Raw genomic sequence first — 25,629 nt, forward strand, 5'->3', positions numbered from 1 at the left:
TGACGTGCAAATTTCTCTTCAGTAAAAGTAGAGAACTTAATTGCTCACCCTCTTTTTCGCCTCGTGCTCTGCTTTCTGTAAGGACGTGACCGGGCGAGCGTAACGTAAGTTATGTAACTCCCAGCATCCGAGAAGGATCGGATGTGTGGAGTTCTAAGTGGTTGCTGGCTGCACAGCCGGGCGCGGAGGGTGTCCCCCCGCACTTTGGGGGCTGCGGGGGCCTATGTTATGCCCCTGAACACAGATGACCCCTTTGATTGCTGTCTGGGTAGTAAATACAAAGCTAACACAAGGCGATGATGGACGGAGCGCTGAATCTTTTCAGACACTCACCCCCAATCACAGATCTGGGTTGAATCCATCATCATCTTTTAGCTCACTTCGCCACCTCAGTTCAGACCCAGCTATACGCAAGTCAGTCTTGACCCTGTGCCTCAAGGGAACAGTCCAGCCCAAACTGCCAAGCCAGGTATTTTGTGAACCGGAAACAAGCATCCTGGGATCGGTTTCTGGGTAACACCCTTCATCAGCCAGGCTAGCTTGAATCCAGTGGCAAAGTGAGCAAGGTACCCACATCTGGCATACCCTGCCAACTTAGGGCGAACAAAGCATACACAAGAAGATGATGGACGGATCGCTGAAACTTTTCAGATACTCACCCCCAGTCATAGATCTGGGTTGAATCCATCATCATTCTTTAGCTCACTTCGCCACCTAAGTTCAGACTGGTCCCAGGATGCTTGTTTCTAGTTCAGGGAAAACCTGGCTTGGCAGTTCGGGCTGGACTGTTCCCAGGCAATGCTGAATTATAAACAAGGCAACCTCCAATTAAAATACCTATATAAGATAAATGTACAGGCTATGAAACTAAATAGAAATCTTAAGTGGTATTCCTAAATATCCGGCATGGATATAGCTCTCCTGGACCTGCACTGGGCACCCGACACCCGTAGGTAAAGGCTTGAAGACAGATTGTCCTTCTTGGCCTACTGTGAATAATGTACCAATGATGCTACATGATGCCTCCATTGCACTCTGTTTCTTGGAGATGGGCCTGGGTGTACCACTGCCAGTAACTGACGCTTTGTTCATGGTTGTGATGCTTGCTTTGAGAAGCTCACAGATGTTAGCTCTTCATCTGCAGAAGACGCCAAATCAAACTACAAACAATCCAGGTGTCATTATTGCAACTGGGGAGGCTGGTTTCATTTACAGCGCATGATGCATGAGAAATTGCCTTTCTGTGAGCAATAGAAACTATAGCAACAGAAAAGAAGATAAGATATATCCGACCCATTGGTAGGTCTAAGTTGGGAAAGCTTGACCTGGGTTTGCGGTCAGTGGGTATGAAGCTTGCCCTCCTTCATGCTTCTTTTGGGAATTTGCAACTACTGACACCTATGCTGGCTCTGGATACACAAATCTCATTACTTTTTCTAACACCTACAATTAAATTTGCATATTCCATGAGAATAGTCCATATGGGATGAGAGAACTTTGGCCATCCTGCAGCAATCTGCACCAGACTGTGTTCCACATACATCTGGCAACCAGACGTTTTATGAGCAGAGGGAGAAGGCGGTGAAAGTATAAACAAGTTGGTGGTGAAGAGGGATCAATAGAGTGTGAAGGCAAGAGTGGGAGAAAGAGACAAGCGAATGAAAGACAGAAAGGGGTGAAAGGGAGAGTAGCGGATAATGGGAGATATTGAGGAATCAACGAGGGGACAATGAAATGAAAAGAATGGCGAATGAAAACGATTGAGGGGTGAGGCAAACCTGAGAAATAATATGATGTGAAAAGATGTGGACGGGGGATTAAAAAGAGATTTCAGGATACGGTGAAGGAAAGAGATAATAAAATTTCGAAGCACACAGCTAATGTTACCTTTCCCAGTGGGAGAATACAAACAAAACAAGACGGAGGGCATTGCTGTGGGGAGGAGAAATGCGACACGGCGGGCAGGGGAGGGGGCTGAGCGGGGAGAGCGGCATGAGGGTGTGAAGCAGCAGGGGCCTGAGACGCGCCGCCTTTGATGTGGTAATGCGAGGCAGGCAGGCAGGCGGCATTGTGCACGCGCTTTTTAGGGCTTGCGCAATGACCTAAAAAGCACATGCACTGCAACAAATCGCCAGTGGAATCGCCAGTTAGGTAAACTCTCGATAAGCCCCTATATATCGAGCTCCCGCTCAATGCGCATGCGCATTGAGATAGGTCGCTCGACCTAAAAAGGAGGAGGCAGAAAACGTTTTCATGGATAAAGAAAAAACTGCTGTAATAAACATTAGTACATTTCAAAGGCACTTCTAATTTGGGTTCATTTAGTACCATTTGCATAAGTGATTGGGCTATGTCCAAACAAAAGACAGAAAACCTTGAAAAGCAGTCGTGGCTAACACTGTAAATGAATACCTGACAGGACCTACTGTAAGCTCAACGATGGCCAGTTAAAGAAAAAAGATTGGAAATTTTAGGAAAGTGCTAGTTGAGAGAGAAGGGTAAAGAGCATCAAACGTCACAAAATTCGGCGATTAAGGCACCAAATAAACTTATACTACCTGTAAATCCACCAGACTCTTCTTCACAAATGTCATCTCCTGGGTAAGACAATAGTAGGTACCTCAACAGGCAATGTTTGCACCTTTTGTGGATAGGTAGCCTTCCACATCTCCATGGTGTAAGCGTTGTCTTGGATGTATAAATACACATGGAACTTAACCATATATTCACCGCGTTGCCATGCTGTATGCTGTCAATTGTACATCACTTTGTTTACCACAATATGAAGCTAGTTTTACCTCCACGCAATACATACTTCTCTTTGATCAACACAATGTTGAAACATTTTTGATGCACAACCTGGGTAGATGCCTCCGAATGCAAAGAGGAGAAGTTTTGACTAATTTTGCCAATTATATGTTAAATATGGAAAATCTATAATTCTATGGTAATTGCCCCAGCCCACGTCATTCTCCATTGTTTTAGCAACAGTTTGTTCATGGAAGGTAAACTAAATATAAAGATTCTAATGTCAATCAGTGCCAATTGTTAACTGTCCTTCGAAGAAAACAGCGTTTTCAATGGAAACGACCCCAAAATAAACGAGTATGAACATACATAACAGGGAACATGTGAAATATGACTTATATGGTGGTTTGTGATTTCATCATATTACAAGGTCACACCATTAAAGAATTGGAATGAAATTTGACACACACTGCTCAGGTTTTTCGTTGAAATGTAATGCAGCCCTCACGGGAGGACCTTGTTTTCAGGGACGAAGTAAAATAGACTTCTAGATTACAAGTTCGATATGAATTTTTGCTCAACTGGAGCAGAAACTATAAATATTGAGGAACATCGCAACGCACGCCGTTCTACAAAGGGAAGCGCTCTACGTCACAGGAGACATTGCAACATAAATATACGGCAGAGGTGAACAATAAAATCTACCTGCACAGTACTGGGACCTTCACAGTGGCCACCAGTGCCGACATCAGGCCGGACTGAATCTTGAAATCCACACTGCATCAGCTGAGCGGCACCAGGGTACTGGCTTCCCGTTTCGGAGTCGGCCCTCTACTCCTGACCTGCCTCCGTGCCTCGGACATACTCATTCACCTAAGGCCTGTCCTGCATCGTCGGAGGCGAGCGGGCAGCAGAAGACAGGGCAAGGCTAGCCACCAGCCAGCCAGCAGGGTCTACTACTCTAGTTAGTATAATTAAATTATCCTGGCACGGCGGATGCACGGTCCGCACCCTTCTCAGTAGTATAAGTAACGCACACTTTTAATTACAGTGAGCAGGACAACGGCAGGCATTACTCACCAGTCCCACCCTGAAGACCGCGGTACCGCGCAGATGCATAGACAACTGCGCACCACGCCCACACACACCATTTCATTATGAAGAGCCAGCCCGGGCATACTTCGCACCAACTATTTAATTAATTTATTAAGAGGCCGGTCGGCAGGGCGTGTGCCAAAGACCATCATTAATGAAGAGAGGTTTAGACTAGAGGCCGTCACATTGGCGTGTGCGCATCATTTTAATTTATGGGGACTTGGGGAGGGAGGACCTTCGCAGTTGAGCACCATTTTATTCTTGAATGCTTGAAGAGGCTTGCTTGTAGCCGGCTCCGCTGAGTGAGGGGGCCCCTGGAGCGTGGCGCCCCTGGAGCGTGGAGCCCCCCGCACCACGGGGGCTGCGGGGGCCTGTGTTACGCACCTGCACTCCACATTTCAGTGAGAAGGTGTCTGAAAAACAAGATTTAACGAACTCCTGAAAAGGACGGTCCTGCCTTTAAGAAATGAGGTAAGCCATTTCAAGGCATAACCAGTAACTCCTGCATTTTTTATTCTTTCAATAAAACCTTGTACAGAAATGCTAATGTCTTGGCTTATAAAATTAATAAAATACTTTGAAATAAAAAAAATTAAAAAAAAAGAATTCAGTGGTCCACTGTGTTGGGTGCAGCACTGAGATCAAGGAGTGTGATGGCAGCTATGCCTCCTTGATCTAATAGATTTAAAGTTCAATGGCTCACAGGACTAGAAGGTTCTGAAACTCGGAAATAAGAGTTCTTTCTGATGGGTATGTGACAGAGGCAGAAGTAAAAGAAAAATGTGGATGAGTGTTGGGGTCAGTACACAAGCCCAAGAAATGAACAATAAGGTAACTAAGTGATGCAGACTCCTTAAACAGAAGGGACAAATGAAGAATTGATTTGTGTATCCTTTTTTTCACTGTGGCCTGTAGGAATCTTTGTGACTTTTGGATTCATTCAAAAATCCAAAGAAAAGCGACAGTCGGTTGATAAATAATTGACTTGGAATTTTGAATTCATAGGTGTAAGTAAGCTCTTCTAAATACTAACTTCTTGGATGAGGACTGCTAACATCATATGCATATTTGGACTTATTTTGAATGTTTTACTTATCTGAGCTACCAGTGCCGTAGTCCTTTCCTCTCCCTTCCCTAGACCTGTTGATGTCCAGGCCGGCAGGCTGCAATACATTTATTGCAAGCACAAATCGGTTTACAAAAGTCTTAAAGTGTGACCCTGCTGCACTCAGGCAATGCACCCTAGCTTCTAGTACTAAATTCTCACTTTATGCCCAAAGTGATACAAGACGCCCCTCAGCCTGGGGTACGTCTGGAGGAATAGGCAAAAATAACCAAGGTAAGAAACTTGCATTTTCTGGTATTGACAGGGGCCCTCCTGCCATAGTCATGGGAAGATCACAAAACATCCACATCTTTAGCGGTGGAGCACCACTCCTTGCATAGTGAGCACAACAGAAGGAATCCTCATAAACCAGGAAAACCTCTAACCTAAAACTACCAGTCCAAACAGAAGCTCAATAAGAGCAATGACTTTAAGGAGCGCTGAAACTTTTTAGGCACTCGCCCCCAGTCACAGATCTGGGTTGAATCCATCAACGATCTTTAGCTCACTTTGCCACCCCAGTTCAGACTCAGATATATGAAAATCAGCCTTGACCCTGTTCCTTATGGGAACAGTCCAGCCCGAACTGTTAACACTGATTTGCATATGACTGGGTCTGAACTGGGGTGGAAAAGTGAGCTAAAGAACGATGATGGATTCAACCCAGATCTGTGACTGGGGGGGGAGTGCCTGAAAAGTTTCAGCACCATGTCCATCATCTCCTTGTGTTTGGTTTGTTCGCCCTTAGTTGGCAGAGTATGCCCAGATGTGGGTCCCTTGCTCACTTTGCCATTGGATTCAAGCTAGCCTGGCTGATGAGGGGTGTTATCCCAAAACCAGTCCCAGGATGCTGGTTTCCGGTCCAGGGAAGACCTGGCTTGGTAGTTCAGGCTAGACTGTTCCCATAAGGAACAGGGTCAATACTGGTTTGCATATTGCTGGGTCTGAACTGGGGTGGCAAAGTGAGCCAAAGAACGATGATGGATTCAACCCAGATCTGTGACGGGGGGGTGATTGTCTGAAACGTTTCAGCGCTCCATCCATCATCTCCTTGTGTTTACTTAACATACATGTCAGCCCCATCAGAACCCATCATTTTACCCTTATCAACTACTAGACTGAGCCTTTGCCCAACTTTGGGCAGGTGCCTTGTTAGTTACCAGTATAGCCCCTTACGCTCTCAAAGCTTCATCTTTCATTCTATTGGGTGATTTTAAATTCAGGACAGAGGCAGAGAACCCATTGAAGTGCCCCTTCTAATGGGCGGGTGTGCCATCTAGGTTTATCTTAACTGTTGCAGAGATCAGATACACTGTGATGGGTATATGATGGACAGCAGCTAGTCGTTTGAAAATACCATGGCTATTAGAACTAAGACCTTCATCACTTGGTCTAATCACACATTTATTACCTTCACAGTGAGCAGCACTAAACCTTGTTTCTCTGCTGCTACTACAGGTCTCACTGAGGTTAGAAATTGGTGAAAACAAAGCTAACCATGGCGATAGCCTCACCTCTGGTACTCTCAGTCAGTCCAACGGAAACCTCATCGACCTTTCAGCCTTATTCTGTGAGGCAGAGACAATATAGCACTCTTTATATCTGTTAAGTAACATACACAATGATGCAATGCTCCATGGTACAATGAAGAACCTAGAGAAATAAAACACGCTTGTAAAAACGTTGAACACAACCAGCACAAATCTTAGTGAGAAAGTTAGAGATTTAGCATGAATGTCTGTAAACTTGCTATTTTTAGAACTTGTTTTGCAAATTTTAAGGTTTCAGGGTCATTGAATGTCTTAAGGTAAGCTTTTACGATAAAAAAAATCATAAATCCAAGCTGCTGCTCCACAGGTGTCTCAATTTCAAATGTCTCTGTGAAGTACCAGGCATTCTCTTTTACAGCCCTTCAACCACCTATTAAATTCACGAAAGGGCTCCTTGTCGTCCAACGAATATGCTCTTCTACTCCTATTTGCTCAATACCTCAAATTTTGTGATCACCAAAATTGCCATCTCAATTTTTTGATCTCCTCTGGATACCCATCTCATCAAAATCATTTAGCTGGCTTCTCCTACCATCATGACAACTGCTCTGGCAGACACCACTGTTCCCGGTTTGTGGAAAAGAGCATACTTTTAAAACAACTAAAGCATCCTTGCCCCCTTTTTATGTTATTCACCAGTATATCCGTGTTGAAATTTATTTTGAAAAATGTGGTGAGTACAGTTAACGTTCACCTTTTGTCAATAGCTAGAACATGATCTTTTCTGTATCCAGACCAGGTTAGGTTCCGCACCACTCATGAAAACCTAGTCAGCTCTGGTAGCCCCTTTAAATGAATTAAGTGTCTATTTGGCTTCTGGAATGCCAGTTTTGCTCTTGCTTTACCTGTCTGTGGCATTCGATATGGTCTCTCACTTGCTACTGATAACACACCTACATGAAAGTGGAGTAAGAGGGAGAGTTTTAAGGAGGGTACCTTTTTCCTTTCCAAAAGACAGCTAATATTTTCTCTGCAACGTTACTAGAAGAAGAAGAAAAACTACTCTCTGGCACTAGAGTGATCTTTCCTTTGTCCCACCTTGTTTATTGTTTACATGGCACCCCTAACTAATTTGAGTAGAAAATATGGCTATTTGTTTTTCTGCTATGTAGTCAATACACAACTGATCATACAGCTTAGCGTTAAGGCCAACATGACAAACCTCCAGACTAATTTTCACAATTTGTCTCATGATATCTCTAAGTGGATGCACTACAACACCTTAAAACTCCAAATCGATAAGACTGAATTGATTACATTTAGGGACAAATCTGGTCTGACACTCGGTGGGTTATCTCTATTAAAACTACGCCTGGCTGTTGCTTGGAGTTATTTTTGATGGCAAACAGTCCTTTGAACCACAGAGCGATACTCTTGCACTCACCTGCATTTGAATACATAAACCTTTTCACACAGTCTTCCATTTCCTACCCAATCAGTTTAATGCAATTTACCTGGGGCTTCCAGACTACTGTTCTCAACAACATTAGATTATTCAGGACTCTGTGGCTTGAGTAGTATCGGACTTCTCGGAGACGGTAAATATCTCTGCTCACCCGAAAAATCTGCAATGGCTTCCTATACATGAAAGATGGAATTCAAGGATCTTTGTATTTGTCTTGGGGCTATATCTGTACCAGCTTTTATAGATTTGCTCTGTCTAACACTTTGCAGTCCACTTCCAACAATCCGCTTGTTCTAATATCATTAAGAAAATGAGGTTCAGAGGTAGAGCTTTTTCTTCCCAGAATGAGAAGCCCATTAACCCATTGCCAGAAAAGGGGGTGTACCTTTCGCAACTTCTTTGAACCACCCTATAGGAAGAAAGTGTTAGGGAGGGAGAATAGGGGGTTCTTGAAGAACTCTAGATAATTAACCAACAAGGATGCAAGCGAAGTTATGATCAGTAACACCTTCAAATCAAGTACATTTCAATGTAGCAGACAAAATGAAAATACTGGATTCTCATCAGGAGGATCCTGTGGGGGACAGCAATATGGGGTAGTTAGGCTGAAGTCCTCGGATGAGGTTAAGGAATCCCACCAGCAGGAGAAGCATTACCCCCAGCATCTCATTATCCAACAAGAGTTACGTGGGTCGGAACTGGCAGCATTTTTAGCGGGTGGAGGATGAGTTAATGGGGTGTGAAGGGACAAAAGCAGTACAGAACCATTTCCAAAATGTGTCTGCTACTGGAAACAATGTTGAGTTTTTAGGAACTTATAAGATGTCCCTACCTAAAGAGACATGCAAGCCGGCCTGTGCGAATGTCAGAACAAAAAGCATGTAGATCAAGGCAGAAGAGTAGCCTGGCTGGAGGAGACAAAAAATCAGGGACAAGATTATAGAAGTAGCCCATGGTCCTAGTCTGTGCCAGGTGTACCTTTTAAAAGGTGCGTCTGGCGCAGACCAGGAAAGTGCACCCTATTATCATGAATACAATTACCCAGGAGAAGCCACAAACTCACGGCTGCCCTGGGGGCAGTGCATTCAGTGAAAGACAGAGTGCTGCTACCAAGCTGCTCAGAAGTTCACAAACGATTGCCACCTGTATTTGAAAGAGGGTACAGAGATCCCCCTGCATACAGGGGAAGTGAGTGTTTGCCCCTGCCTGGACTGGGACGTATGAGGGGTCCACGGACCCCCTTCGCGCACCCAGAAAGCTGCCTCATGTGGTGTACTAACAAAACGCCACCTTTCAGGGGTTTCGATTCTTAATTGGGTGCGGGAGCAGAGGCAAAATGATTCCCTCATTTGAATGCACCACCCCTCATGCAAAAGAGGGAATGCATCCTCAAGATAGCAACATGTGAACCAGCACTATCGGTATTACAGAAGGGGCTGCACAAGTGTCTACAGTCCCTTCTGTAATAGCATAGTGCCCCTTGCGTACACGAATGAAACACACACATCCAGTGCACCCCGAGGTCCTATGCATAAAACAGCCCCAGCAGCGCAAAGGTCTCTGACCAACTTCGCAGGGTCTCTGACCAACTTCGCAACAAAAAAGTGATAGAAGGAATGCTTGATTTTATCCCAGTGGAGGGCCCGCATTATAGCCCATTGTTTTTCCCCCAACTATGGGCACAGACAAGCCATATGTAAATCAGTGTTGTTCCTGCTCCAACAGGAATAGTAGAGCCCGAACTGCCATGTTAGGTCCTTTACAGACGGGAACACAAAATGTTCCAAGACCGGGCTATTGCTAATTCCAATGATCAATTCAAGCATTCTTTCCATTACTTTGTTGTTTATTGCAGTAGATACCGTAATTGTGATGGATATGCCCAGACATGGGTCCCATGCTTAGAGTGTCATGAGATTCAAGTGATACCTGACTGGGGAGGCCCAGCCAGGCGTAAACCTTCCTGAGTCTGCTTGTGCTCTTGCTCCTGGCAGCTGTGGCTGAAATGTTCTTACAAGAGCAGAGCAAAGGCAGACTTTCTTATGGCTCGTCTGTGTGTCAAGTGGAATAGTGAGAGAAAAATGACTGGAATGCAGCCCGTGGTGACAGCCAGTTGCTGAAACCTTTGCAAGCATTCCACCCATCACCTCTGTGTTTTCCCTAGGATTGTCTGGAGGTGGAACCCTATTCGGCCTGTGTGGCTTGCCTAATCCTTCTTCTAAAAACTATGCTGAACATTGAAGCGATTCTTTGGACAGGATGTCACAGAACAGGACATACTATTATGAGAGTACCGAAGGAATGAGGAATTTGGAAACGGAAGGTATTGGTGTTGGAACACTACATACATTTTCCTTTTAATATTAAAAAGCTACCAGTATGTCCTCTTAATGGGGACTGCTAAAGAGTTTGAAATGCATTGCCAATGTCCACACTTATCGAAATGAGTAAAAACTATTTTCAATTGATGTAAGAAATTTATTTTTCTGATATCATAAATAATGTAAACATTATGGCTTTGCACTAAAGAATGCAGGTCTCTGTTCTAGAAGTCCATTCCCATTCCACCCCCTCCCACCTCAGCTTCACCCAGATAAAGCTCAATCTGCAGTTCACTTGTATCAGGAGATGGTTCAAGCCATGAGGCCCATTATGCAGAAGAGCAAAAAGAGCAAAAGCAGCCTTTACCTATTCGGATACGAAGAGGAGCTGGCTGAATTACAATTAAAACAGGGAGAAACGTCTGCTCTCAGACTCAACACACAATTAGGGCAACTGAGCAGAGGTATAAAGTAATGAAAAGGAAGGTATCCCACATAGCAATCCTTTTGTGGCCCAAGCTTATGTTGCAGGTCCAGCTAGAGGTCGACCTGAAGAGACCAATGAAAAATCATTTGTCCCAAAGAGACAGGGCAGGGAGACAGAGGAGAAAGCTTCTTACTATGGAAGGAGCTGAACAATTGCAATTTGGACTAAAGAAGGGTTACCTTCCTTGGTTTCTCCTTATCATACAAACCTAAAAATCAAGGCTACAACCAAAGTTGCAAACCTTGCATTCTTTTAATGCTTCTCAATACGCTCTTAATTTCTTCACATAGCCTGCACACCCCTGCTGCCCTTAGTGTCCTCTTTTTTAAATCCTAAGTGGCACATGTCTGTTTGTGGAGCAATGTACCGCTAACGCTGACATTTATTTCAGAGATGCTTCTCTCACTTTAGTGTTTAGCTACATGTGACAATCATGACGCAATGTGGCATAATTACTCCAGTCTGTGCACTAGTAAGGAAAGTGTTGGATGCCAGAGGGGTAGAATTTACTATTCCCTCTCCAGTCCGTGCAACTGCAGGGAAGGCGTTGGACTCTGGAGGGGTCAAATTTACTATACCCACTCCAGACTCTGCAACAGTAGAGAAAACGTTGGACTCCGGATGGGTCAAATTTACTATTCACACTCCACTCTCTGCAGCAGTAGAGAAAGTAATTCACTTCAAATACCGAACATATTTTAATAACTCTATTATTTGAGCAGAAAGATAAAACTCTCAATATACAAAATATGTATATATATATAGTATATGTATATTAAACTATTAATTAACATTTTTGTATATCAAATAAAAAAAATATTAATATATCATCTAATAAATTCCCACAGTTTACTCCCACAAACCTAGCACACACTATTAAAATAGAATCAAAATAAAAAAATATAACATGATTAACATATTAAGTAATCAATCAAATAATTATCAATAATGAATAATTCATTGTTAATGAATTATTACCTCAATAACTTCCCATCCTTTTCCCCTACAAACACAACCTGCATCTAATATACAACATGAAAAATATAATTATTAAACAATGTACACAACTATAAATCTATCAAATATTTTAATAAAAAGTAATAATTTGAAATGTAATTGATTTTTACTTAACTTCCTACCTTATACCCCTACAAACCAACAACCTGCACCTAAAATATAACCTTCAAAAATATAACTGCACAATTTACATAATTATCAATTAAACTTAATTATGAATTAATTATTAACCAATTATTACTTCCACCTTGTACCCCTGCAAACCTCACAACCCGCTACAATACTAATAATTACTATTAACAATTAAATGCAAAATTGTAAATAACATAACATTTTAAAATATATTTAAAAATAATAATTATACAAACAATAAATAACATATAAAATTAAAATATTAACTTAAACACACAGATAATTAAAAAACAATATTTTTACAACTATATTATTGAAAACGATATTAAAAACAGCTATTCTTTAAAAAACGATATCAAAAAGACAGATATTCTTATAAATTATATTACTTACCTAAAAACCCGATATTTTTGTCCACGATATTTTTGCAGCACGATATTAATGTGTCACGATATAAAAAACTTGATATATGACTAGCTTCATATTAACAATCTAATATTATGTCCCAATACCGGCTGAGGGAGTGGAATTTACAAGCTCATCTCCCGCTGTGACAAAATACTGCAACTCAAGAAACAATGTGTCGTTCCTGAGGCTTAAGCGAGAAAACCATCTCACACATACTCTGCATCTGCCCTTCTTTGTTACAGCTAAGAAAATATCTTCTTTGAAGAGGGTATACCTGCTTGGGAATTCGGACCTGCCGTCAGGCTGGAAGCGCCAGCCTGAACCCCGACAATACCACACTAAAGCCCCGATTATGATGTCAGTCGGAGTTGCCTCAGACCAACATCATCGTGGATTGTGGACTGACCGACTTCGGGTCGGCGGTGCAAACGGCAGTATTACAATGCGACAACACATGGTACAGTCGCATACTCCTATTTCTCTATGGAAGTCTGTGCTGCGGTGGTAAACCAGCCGTAGTACATGCTCCCATAGAGAAATGGGAGATTTTGTAAATCCCTTCACAGCATGCGAGGCACCTCAAGCAGCCTGCCACACGGTGAAGGGATTAGCAGGGGTGCCCCCTCTGGCCCCAACCGGAGGCCGTGAAGGAATGGGGGCCCTGCTAGGGACCCCCAAAATCGTTTTCCATGTCAGAAAGCCCGACATGGAAAGCATGTCGTAAACCAACATCGTAATCCCGACGGCTGAAACGCCGTCCCCAAGGATTGCGGAGGAGACACCGACTGGCCGATGGGCTCCTTGAGCCTGCCAGAGTCCAGCCGCAAAGACTGTCCGGTTCCACTTTTGACCGCCGGCATTGTAATGCAGGGGACGAAAGTGAAACCTATGATGTGAGTCAGAAATTCTTTGACCTGCGGTCGGAGGCTTTCCGACTCACATCATAATCAGGCCCTTAATGTCAAAACAGTTACATTTCTTCAGTTGGCTGTGGTGAAATCAATACCCACAAATACCTCTCTTGCTGTAAAATGTTGTCTTAAAATCAGCCCGGCTTATTGATCAAATCACTATTGATCATTTGAAATAACACAGGGTTAATCCACTGCTTCAATGCACTTGCACTTACCACTGCACAAGTCCCCATAAGGAATGTTATGAAAATATCCACTGCTACTAAACCTTCAACATCGAAAGCAATTTGGGGACTTCTCGAGCCACCTTCATATTTGCACCTTTCATGTGACCTTGGCTATGGAAATGACTTAATTGACTACCTGTTCATGGCTCAGAATGAACACCAGTGGTAACTACGGATCAACTGTTTTATATATTTCTTTCTATGATGCACCTGGCACTTTATACTACACAGGTCTCCAGGAGGAATGTAGTGAACATTGCGGTAGCACTGCTGTCATTATACTTTAAACATCAGCAGCTATCCTGGGAGAATCTGTGCCGACTCTCACTTGCACTTTTCATGTTGGTTCTCGCCATGAAAATTATTGCCTAAGGGCTGCTAAAAGCTTGTACATGCCAAAATAGTCGTCTTTACTCTTCGCACCATCCTGCCCTTTCCGGCACTTTGCTTTACTCCCTTCTCATCCACTCTGACCCAAACATCTGTTCTATATATATTCACTTTTCTAATGCACCTGCCCCTTTTTAACGCATGAGTAAACAAAGAGGTATACTATGAATCTCAATGCTGAACCGCTTGTATTATATCACAAATAACAGCAGCAACCTTGGGATAACTGGCGCTGGCTGTTACCTGCCCTTTCTATACTGGCCACAGCCATGAATATGATGGCTCAATGATTCTTTGGAGCCATCTTCCTCAGTAACTCTGGATCACCTGCTATAAATATCTCAAAATGATTATGGGGGTAGATCAGGCCTTTCCCAGTAAGTTTGCACAGACCATAAAATCGCTTGTGCACTCTGCACTTTTCATGCATTCTTCGGTACTTAGCACTGCTCTCCTATATCTACTGTGATGCTAAGTATCTGCTCAACAACGACCACTACTCTTGCTAAGCTGCTGAGCCAATGTCCATAAACCTCTTGCCTTGTTCTGTATTTTATCCGCTTAACTACCGCAATCAATCCACTCTGGATTCATGGGGTCCTCGCTATTTTATGTGCTCTAACAGCGGTTTAAGTTCTGTTTTAACTGTGTTCGAATTTGCGACATGAGATAATTATTTGTAAAGGTTTGAATTACCTGCACAATAAAATTGGTACTACGGCTAGATCCTTTTTCTAACTATGGTAGCACCCTCGTCTTTTGTCACAGAATTTGATTCTCCGTGTTTTTATTTCCTTCTCCATCTTAGGAACAGAAAAACCTATGGCACACACTAGCTTCCCATAATGTCCTTTTCAATTATCTGAAATAAACTTCATCTTTCAGATAGAGTTATTCTCCTATTTTTACTTTTGGACTATCTTGTAAAGCATAGGTCTTCAAACTGTGGGGCATGCCCCCCTGGAGGGCGCAGCATCCCCTCAGGAGGCGGTGCGCACTCCACCCCACCACTTCACCTTCCATTGTTGCTTCCAGGTGCGCAAAGCCCATTAGGCTGAAAGGGCGTCAGCCCAGGCCACCCTGTGTCCCAGCCCGGGCTGCTGCTGCAGCTTGTGCTGCTGGGGCTCGGCTGGGAAGTGTCTGGAGTCTTGTCTACGGCACGGCCAAATTTATCACAGGTCTGTAAAGACCATGTGCATATTTACATACTTTTGTAAACTGATTGCGGAGGCTGTTGGTTTTCTGATTCCAGTACCCCCTGGGCCCCCACTCTGCCTATTCCTTACATTTGGATTTTACTTTGTACTGCCTTTGTGTGAGAATGCATTTCATTAAAAGGAATATAAAGTAGGGTTACTAAAAAGATAAATGCCAGCCATGTGTTGTTTAAAGAGCCTGCAAATGCCTTGTCTTGACACTAAACAGGGTTATAAATAAAATATTATGTATTCATTTGTAATGTGACTTTCAATCTTTATTCCCTTTAATTATCAGTCATGGATCATTCAGGCAGCCCTAGAACACAATTAAAAATGCTTTCTATTTATTTTTGCTGTTCCAAGCATGCAAAGATAAGTGCTGAAAATAGGCTTTAGCTTACTGCTTATTGCTGTACCGTCTGGGACATCAATATAATGAGCTGGCAACTGTAATCGCGATACTGGAAGTTTGTTGCAGGATGACCACAATATTTATTTCCTTCACCCTCGATCCCTGGACCCTGAATAATGCATAAAAGAAATAGTTTAACTTATATCTGAAACCCTATGCCAGCCCTCAATAACATGCTGAGTAACTTTAATTGTGTCTGGGAATGCACCCTAAATTCAGACAACTAACTCCTCATTCTCGCCCTTTCACACTCACCCCGCACTCACAGGGATTACAATGTACTCACACTGATCACCATACACTCACACCACCCGCTCACCCTGCACTCACAGTGACCTCACTGCACTTATTTCACTCGCCATGAACTCACACCGTTCTCCCTCCACTTACCCTGCGTTCACATGAGTACACTGCTCACTCTGCACTCACAGTGATCACTCTGCACTCAGAATGCTCTTGCGCTGTTTACCCAGTACCTCACCCTGCAGTCACAAGAGCACACTACTCACCCTGCTCATGTGACACTTCACTCACCTGTCCCCCTCACTGCTCACTCTGCAATCTCACTCAAACAAGCCCATCACTAACCATACATTAATTCGTCCGACTCTGCACTTACATCCGCACCCTAATTCATATGATCACCTCACTCACCCTGCAGTCACTCCTCTCACCATACTCTCACACTGTTGCATCGCTCACTGTGCACTCACATGGGCATTCCTGTCACTCACACAGTGCAGAGGGCTAGTGTGCCTGCTACAAAGAACGTATACCATGCAGATCACAGAACTGACTGTTAGTAAACTACAGGTAGCCCTATAAAAAAGTGAAATGTTGGTCAGAAAGAGGCTATAGAGAGAGATGAGGTGCATTGTTGGCGAGTGGTAGTGAGGGAATTCGTGGAGAAGGAGGAAATGGGAGAGGGGGCGCACAAAAAGACTGTTGCACCTTGTGCGACCAGTGTTAGGGCCAGCCCTAGCTGGGATTCTTAGCCCCCCCCGAAGTTCGGGTCTAGTTGTGCCCTGGTTGCTTCCCATGTCGGAAGTAAGTTTTCTGCCTGTTATTCATACCTCCAACTCGAGTTAGGCCTCTTTGATTGTGTAGTCATTCAGAACCGCCAATCAGCATGTAGTTCCTGCAGCAGAGCACTGCTTTGACGTCAGCACTGATGTTCCTCCAATGAACGGGACAGCAGGAGAGATGCCAGGGAGTGGCGCAAATTTTGTATACTTAAAGCTGCAAAATACTTCAACTTTGCTGATGAAACAGCACTTCTTCACTGTTGCCTTTTGCCTCGTGGTTGCTGAATTTAACATCTGGTTGCTGCTGTTCACTTTGCTCTTGAACCCTTCCCCCTCAAGGTTATCCTGATGTGTACCCTCGCAGCTACTGCATTTCACTGCAAGGAATTTACAATAGTTGTATCCTTCCTGAAGATTCTATTCTCTGGGAGGTTAGAGTGAAGAGCTTTTTTATTATGTTTTTTAAAGCCTCGCTCCTTTCCTCTTCGTCCCACTACTAGTGGGAACGTTGGATGTTTCAAGGAGAAGCGTATTTGGCATTAATGCCAAAGGTGCTGACTTTGGTTCTGGTGAACCAGGTTTGAGTCCTGGCATCGGCTCAACATCATGTGATCCTGGGCAAAATCACTTAACTTACCAGTGACTTACTAAAAATGAGTTTGACCTTGATTAAAGTCGCTGGTGCTTGTTTAACATGTTCCAATCCTACAGCTGAGTCCACAAGCCTGATATAACAAATATTGTGAAGTATGCCTACCATCTGTCCTCACTTCTTTCGTAGACCAAATTTAAATGCTTTCTTGTGCAGCTATTTCTGAAGCTTTGGAAGGCGATCTTCTTTATAAACCAACTAAGCTAACAAATTGACTCTTGATGCTGCTAGAGAATAAAGATGTATATATCCTCTTGAATCACTTATCACAAGTGTGTGATGTAAATATCCCCTAGGCCTTTTTGGAAAACTGTGGCTGGCCAACAACTGGCATGACAACACCTGGTCATATTCCACATAATCATGGATTTTTCAATTGTGTCAGAAAGCATGTTTTGTGGAACCTCTTTTCTGATATCTTGTTTAGGGGCAATGATGTGGCGCAACAGACAGAGCTGGGAAACCAGGTTCAATTCTTGGTGTCTGCTCAACATCCGGTGATTCTGGGCAAATCACTTAATCTCCCTGTGCTTACAACAAATTAATGTGTGCTTGTGTAATGTAAAAGATGCTTCTATAAAGCACACCAATTCCTTTGGGTCATGTATGTGCTATTTAAAACTGCAAAAAATATATAACAAAATTTTGCGAGCACTCCAGTTTCCAGGTACTGCTCAAGACTGGAAGTGGAGCACAACAAAAGGATGGCAGAGCAAGAATCCATCCATACACTGACTGTCTCTGTGGAGAAAAACGGCCCACGCCCCTCACCTGTGTTTTGGGAGTGTTTTTACTAATCTATCCTAAATTTTGTGTTTTATGTGAAAAATAAAGCACCAATGTTATTTTTTCTGCTATTTCTTTCTTGGAGACTTTTTATTTGAACTTTATAATAAGCACAAGCACTACAAAAACTTCATTTTACTAAACACTCTCACTTTATTTAATATTATTTGCCCTATACGACCTGGGCTCTGCAGGAGGGAATGGCCATCAATGATGGAGAGAACCAACTTCCAGAACTTTTTTGTCAGGTGGTGGTGGGGGAGCTCGATGTCTAAAAAGGTTTAGCTGACAAAAGTTTGAAGACCTCTGTTGTAGAGATCATAAGCCCTATACCTCTTCTTTCAGCAGGTGGATACAAAAACACTATTTCTCTTGGAACGCTAAAGCGGGTGTTCTCTTGCAGTCTAATGTGCAGGACAGATCTATCAGGGGTATTTACTCGAACTGGGCTGCTTTCAAAGGGGCTTCACTAGTGGACAGCTGTGATTTGGGATTCGCCAAATATTTGTATTTAACATTTTAGAACTCGAATGGGGAAGTGATTTCCTCTTCATTGATGGGACTGTGTTATCAGCAGTCATGCCATTTTGCTTTTCTTGAATTTAATAAATATCACTAGGTGCTGCAGTAACTTGTGTGGAGAAAATAAAGGGGGGATCCCTTGTGACACCACTTCTCAAGGGCCAATAAGTAGGAAAAGAAAACAGATGAGAAACCGGGACAGCTAAAAAAAAATTCTTTAGTTCTAATGATTACATCAATTAATCATTGACACAGCTTGAATATTTCGAGATCTTTCTTATATTAGATCTCTCAGGTATTCATATTTCATCCAGAATAAAATAGAGTTATCGTGATGCATTCAACATAGAACATACAATTTTACTATATACAAAGACTCAACAAAGTAGGGCAAAACATTACAAAACTCAAAATAGAACCAAATCTCATTGTTATAGAGAAAACTGTCTTCAACGTATCTATTTGTGGGAGGTTGTGCATAAAATTCCTGTACAATCACTCTGAATGATATTCTCTGGGGTCAGTGTATTTACAAGCAAAATCTTTAGATCTTAACAAGACACACAGTGTGTTTAGTACATTCAACAATCCTGGCCCTCCAGAGACTTCAGAAGTGAGTAGGCTGTAACTTGTGTGAACAAGGTTATTCAATTTCTGAAGCAATTGATTTAGCTTGGGCGTACACTCAAGTGGTTAAGACTGGGACGAGGAAGGCTGATGAAGAGGCGCTAGTTGGATTACTTACAAGTATGCTTCATTACTCCAAACGATAATCTTCCTTGGCACAGTCCTGCACTCCTGCCCTCCCGCTTGGGTTAGGTGAGAATAAAATTGTTTGTGTTAGGTTTATAGACTTTTGTACTTTGGTATTTCAGGAAACATAATGGTTCACCTTGTCTTTTTGGAGTCTGACATAGGAAGAGCTTGTATTGGCCATACTGGTATGTGTGTATAATTGTTTTATTAGTACAGGTTAATAAAACGTTTGGGTAACTGTAGGACTTGGCCCTTTTTGGCTAAAGTCCCTAAACTTTCTGCTTTTCCCTACACCTTTTTCTGACATAGTGTTGCCAACTTAGATGCTTTGGACACTTTGCCACTGCTAAACAGTGTCAAAGTGTGAGTGTTCCCTGCATAAAGTAATGGTAATTGGTTGTCCATGATTGGTATGTTTGCCTTACTAAATGAAGTCCCTAGTAAAGTGCACTATGTGTGACAGGGCTGATAATGTAACTGCTACTAGTGGGCCTGCAGCACTATTTGTGCTACCCACACAAGTAGCCTTAAAAAGGGAGCTCAGGCCTGCCATTGCAAGGCCTGCGCGCAGTTTGTTAAACTGCCATGTTGTTCTGTCAAGTGCATTCATGTGCCAGACCTTACCCTTCCCTTTCCGTGCACAACAGACACCCCTATGGTAGGTCTAGAGTACCCCCTTGACATGGTGCAGTGCATGTGAAAGGTAGGACATGTACTAAGGAATGTGTGTCATGCCCTGACAATGAAATAATCTCCATTTTCGTTTTTTCACCGTTGAAAGGCCATCTTGCCCATAGGATAAAATGGGAAGTTTGTGTAATATGTTTTCCAGCCTATCTTCCCAAGGGCTTAAGGTGAAGTTTAGTATGCCTGAACTCACAGTGCCATAACACATCTTTTTATGAAGGTGTTTTTTTCATTGCGTGTTCAAAAGCCACTCTTTTAGAAGTGGCTGAGTTTTGTGCTCTAGCATTTCTGTGTGTCTCTGCCTGGCTGTGGATTGACTGTCTGGATTTGAAATCAATACGATCTAGGGAATGTCTTGACCCAGGGGAGGAGGAGACAGCAACAGGCTGACCTGCATCTGGAGTGTAGGGGGAGGAGAAGCCCTTAGAGGTGAAGAGGCCTGGGTTGCTGCAATAAAACAATTGGCTCATCTCCTGCCGAGTGATTGAGAATCCAGACCCCCACTAATCAAAGGAAGAAATGTGTCACTGGCAGGGAGGCACCCAGAACTGGTTTGAACAGGGGTCAGTGCCCCCTGAAGCACAAAGACTTCAAAGCCATTGAGGGGTATATGTATGAGAGCTGAAGCCCCTGGACTTTGGGAATGGCTTGATCAAGTGTGAATTAGACTGGAGCTACTTCGTGGTCAAGAGGACCTTTGCCAAGGAAGAAACAACTGAAGAGGCTCAAGGATAGGACTGACTCTTGCTGTGTGATCTGGGGCTGGCCTGCAGTTTGCTGTTTCAACCAAGGAAGGCTAAAGGGACTTTGCTGTGTGCTGTGTCCCCCTGCTTGAAGGACTTTGCTGTGTGCTCAAGTAACTATTCCCAAGGGCCTGAGGTGAGCTGGCTCCGTTTGGAAACACAGGAACATAAATGTTTCCAGGAGAATCTCAGCAACGCTGTGGGAGGAGCCTGTTGCAGGCTGAGATCCTCATGAGTCTTAGTGATGCTGTGTGCGTGTGCTTTGTGCAGCACTGAGACCTTCAGGAGGATCGGCCTGTGATCAGGGGCACCTGGAATCCAAGCAAGGATCAGCGACGCTGTGTGAGTGTGCTTTGTGCAACCTGAACACCGTTGTGAGGATTGTCCAGTGATCGTGTGCACCGGAATCCAAGTGAGTCCCATCGACGCTTTGTGCGTGTGCGTAGCACACTGTGAGACCTTTGTGAGGATTTGCCTTGTTATCGTGTGCACCGGAATGCAAGTAAGTCTCATCGACCCTGTGAGCGTTGTGCACTGTGAAACCTTCATGAGGATTTGTCTTGTTATCGTGTGCACCGGAATCCATGTGAGTCTCATCGCCGCTGTGTGCGGGTGCGTTGTGCGTTGTGCACCAGGAGACTTTCGTGAGGATTTGCTGTGCTGTCATGTTCACCAGAGTAAAGGGAGTCTCAGCGACGCTGTGCGTGTGATCTTCGTGCAGCCGGAGACCTGAGTGTGGAGTGCCCAGTGACTGTGCACCCGGAGGGAAGGAAGACACAGTGATGCTGTGTGCGTGTGCTTTGTGGCAGCCTGAGATCTTCGTAAGTAAAGCGTCCCGGACCGGCAATCCCGGAGGAGTTGTGTTGCCGACCCGAGCCACCGTTGCCATTTCACAAAGCTGCTTGGAGGCCCAGCCACTAGATGAGGAGAGGATAGTGGGTTTGCGCCCCCCCAGGTAACGTATGTCCACTCCTGGGGCGCGGGCTCGGAGGGAGATGCTCTCGGCCTCTCTCTCGTGTTGGCAGCGCAAACCTCTGCTTCGGCTCGTGTCGTGGCCCAAATTGCCAGGAGTGGCGGTACAGGGGCTGGAGTGCGAAGCTGCACTTTGGAATTACATCGTACCGTGTTGGGGGCAACTGTGAGAGGCTGACTGAAGGTCAGAAGAGGAGGCGGAGAGACCGGCTAAGGCCCGGTGATCGGGACCTGAGTGTACTATGTAGTATTCCATTTCTGTATAACAAACTACTTGATTGTCATATGACGCATTGCCTTGTTCCATAAAGAACTACCTGATTAGCGTATTGTGCCTTCCATTATTCCTGCATAACGAATTACCTGATTAGAGTATACGCATTGCCTTATTATTGCAGCACAACATATCTGGTGGTTGGATTATGCATTGTTTTATCTTGCAAAGTGCCTGTTTGTTGCATTACAGATTGCATTCTTTTCATTGCAGAGTGTCTGACTGCTCCGTTACGCATTACAGTATTTTTATGTTGCAAAAGTACCTGATTCTAGCATTACGAACTGTATGACGTGATTAGAAATACAGGAGAATGTTTACAAGTGCTCATTGACATCGCCAGAATTTACAAGGACTCGCTTGTCTAAAAACCGGCCAGGAGAAATATTACACAACCCCATAGCTTGGTTTTATATTGTGTGGTCTTATCATATATCTTTTTACATAAAGTTTATACTCGTTTTATAAAACTTGTGTGGAGTCTATTTGTGGTGTCATCATTGGATTATTGTGAGCGTGGTTGTGAATACTTTCCACATTTGCCTTGAAGATACACCTGGCAGCTCGAGCCAAGCTACCGAGGGGGTTAGCGGGGCTATCTAAGAAGGTGAACTTCCTTTCCCTGACTTGGAATGCAGGTCCTTATTTGGCCTGAGGTACCTACCTCAGCCACCCAGGGATCCCAGGTCTAACAGAAACCAATCTGTACAATTCTGTGTGACTGCAGCAAAGAAGTTGCATTTAACCTGCAAGGGCTTAAGTACAGGTTTTAACTGAAAATGTCCTTCAGCTATGGTTAGCGGGAAGAATATTGTTGAGGGCAAAGGAATTAAGTCCATTCAAGCAATTTATAGTTTGAGTACTATATAAATTACAATCAGAATAATTACAAGCAAATGTGTGTATAAGAAGCTACGGCCTGTACTTTAAATGTGCCAATACTGTTGGACACTGAGTACCCGCACTTCACTATTCGGAAGAAGAGTACCTGCCTTTCTAAGCACTGCAGAGGTGCAATACTTTTAATTGGAGAGTATCGGCACTTCTCAGGAGTGAGCAGGTACTCTGGTATAAGTTACATGCACTTCTATTTTTTCATTTAATTGCAAAAAAACGACTTCTTATATAAATATGTTCATGTCTCTGGCAAATTGGTAAGTGGTGTAGAGAGTACATTTGCATTCCCCGCCATTCAGCTAAATCAGTAAATTAATGAGGTGTCAAGATTCCCCATGTTTTGATCTCTGGCACTTTCCCCCACACATAACAAAGCACAGCCAAATGTAATATTCGAAGTGAGTACTGGGAAAAGCCCTCGGCAGATGTCAGCAGACAGTTAACTTAGTTGTGGCGCTGTATGACGGAGTCAGCGAAGAGCAACTGTCGCCCATAGTTTCCCAGGTTCATGATGCAGTAGGTTAGGTTTGCCAGGCCATGTACTTTCTTTGTATCTGGGAGTTGTAGTCCTGATTTTATTATGGGATACACAGGACTACAAATCCCACAATACAAGCAAAAAAAATGCAGTGGATGTGATCTGCTGTTGGGCTCAAGGAACCAAGGTAGACAAACTTAGCTACCAGCAATCCTGACGCTCCTCTACCGACGGTGACAGCGCCTACGTATCTACGCTGAAGGATGCAGTGACCGCAAAAAACACGCGCCAGCTGCGGGTACACACGTGCGCAAGCAGACTGGGTTCATGCACGCGCACAGTGGTACCGCTGCAAGGATTAGTTCTCCTCGTCCGTGCTCCCTAAAAGAATGACTTAGTTGCTGCGTGGTTTGGAAACAACATGTGCCTTTACCTGAAGACGGCGACCTTGTTCCGTATTTTCAGTTTTCCGTCTTCACTTGTGTTCGCTGGGCAGTGTGGACTCTGATTGGCTAGAAATACGCTGTCTCCCATTGGTTAAAGGTAAAGCTGGTTTCGCTCTAAGAGGCTGGCTTGGATTGGCTTAATGTATGACAGTTCGAATTGTTTAAAGGCTAGTATATTGGCGAATTATTTACTTATTATTATTTTTATTGAATACAATGCATTTAACCGAGCCAGCTAAGTGTCTTACTCATTCCAACACCCGCCCTCCTAATGCAAACAAGTAAACCCGACTGCCGACATTCTGAGCCCAAATCAAAATACTGGTGTGGGGGTGTCGAGCGGAGTAGCAAGGAGGACACATACATGTATCGGGTGACAAACTCAGAGTACTGCTATGGCTTTGTGCCCAGAGTTGCTGACTTTGGAACTGGGGAGCCAAGTTCCAATCTCCGTTTCAGCCTTGGTGTTTCTGGGCAGACCACGTCACCTACCCGTGCTTAAAAAACCCATGATGCCACTAGCTCACCACCAGAACGAGATTGCATTGCAGCAATTCGTCTACGTTTTATCGCACTCTAATTTAGACAAAAATGACACCACAATAACAAATTTTCATGACTACTGTTTTCATAGGGTAGCTCCCCATCACATTATGATACTAACTGCACACGTCGTTAGTGTTAACATTCTTTAAACTACTGCTCACAAAGAATCACTGTCAGATATTCATTTCAAAGTCCATAATCCAATGCACCCGATGCCACTTCGACATTGCCTTTGGATGGATTTGTAGTTTAATTATCCCATGTAAGAATTAGCACTTGGCATAGAGCTGTAGCATTGAAAGCACATACCCGCCTTAAGACTCCCTTATGTAGTGTGCGCTCTAGCTTTCCGTCGTGGTACGTGTGACGCAACACGTCCCGACGGAAAGCGGCAGATACTGCGATGCGCGAGCAGCGATTCGCGCCGGAGAGTGACCAGAGCGGCAACGCTGATGCACGCTCGGCGCTCTTTCTATAAACAGGATTTACACATAATAAACCAGCCTGTAACACAACCATTCTGGGTCCTAGTCATTATTGATGTGGACCACCAATCTCACAGTGGTGACGAGGAGTGGGACCTCCCACAGGCAACCCCCTCAACAGGAAAAGTCAAGGAGAGAGGGAAGGTAGACCAGAGGACACCAAGCGATTCAGAAAAGGGGGTGGTGATGGACAGAGCATCTGAATTAAACAGAACACTCATACCCAGTCAAAAGATCAGGGCTTGATCCATCACCGTTTTTTAGCTCACTGCACCACCCCAGTTCAGAACCTGGCTACATGTAAATTAGTCTGTCCCTGGCCCAGTGCATCATGGGAACAGGGCAGACCAAACTACCAAGCCAATTCTTTACTGGAAAGGAAACAAGCTTCCGGGGACCGGTTTCTGGCATTGCAGCCGTCTTCGGCCCGGCTTGCTTGAATCCTGATGGTGCAGTGAGCAAGGGACTCATGTCTGAGCATACCCTGCCACTCCTATAGTGGCCAAAACGATTCAGAAAAGGGGGTGGTGATGGGCAGAGCATCTGAATTAAACAGAACACTCATACCCAGTCAAAAGATCAGGGCTTGATCATCACCGTTTTTTAGCTCACTGCACCATCCCAGTTCAGAACCTGGCTACATGCAAATTAGTCTGTCCCTGGCCCAGTGCATCATGGGAACAGGGCAGACCAAACTACCAAGCCAATTCTTTACTGGAAAGGAAACAAGCTTCCGGGGACCGGTTTCTGGCATTCCAGCCGTCTTCGGCCCGGCTTGCTTGAATCCTGATGGTGCAGTGAGCAAGGGACTCATGTCTGAGCATACCCTGCCACTCCTATAGTGGCCAAAACGATTCAGAAAAGGGGGTGGTGATGGACAGAGCATCTGAATTAAACAGAACACTCATACCCAGTCAAAAGATCAGTGCTTGATCAATCACAGTTTTTTA

General features: G+C 44.0%; 1 protein-coding gene across 4 annotated transcripts in view; it reads right to left on the reverse strand.

Annotated features, from left to right (window-relative positions):
- The window catches only part of TFB1M (transcription factor B1, mitochondrial), a 440,085-nt gene extending 416,373 nt beyond the window's left edge, over positions 1-23,712 (reverse strand). The window contains exons 1-3 of one of the 4 annotated variants that reach the window (XM_078649183.1): positions 23,636-23,708; positions 15,400-15,519; positions 6,463-6,601 (exon numbers count right to left, since the gene is read on the reverse strand). The gene's annotated coding sequence lies outside the window, so the exon portion shown is untranslated. Of the gene's footprint in view, positions 1-6,462; positions 6,602-15,399; positions 15,520-23,635 lie in introns of all 4 variants that reach the window. The other 3 variants (XM_078649186.1, XM_078649184.1, XM_078649185.1) reach the window with 3 other exon arrangements.
- Between the last annotated feature and the right edge of the window lie 1,917 nt (positions 23,713-25,629).

Source organism: Lissotriton helveticus, chromosome 6 (assembly GCF_964261635.1).
Source record: "Lissotriton helveticus chromosome 6, aLisHel1.1, whole genome shotgun sequence".
Classification (NCBI taxonomy): Eukaryota; Metazoa; Chordata; class Amphibia; order Caudata; family Salamandridae; genus Lissotriton; species Lissotriton helveticus.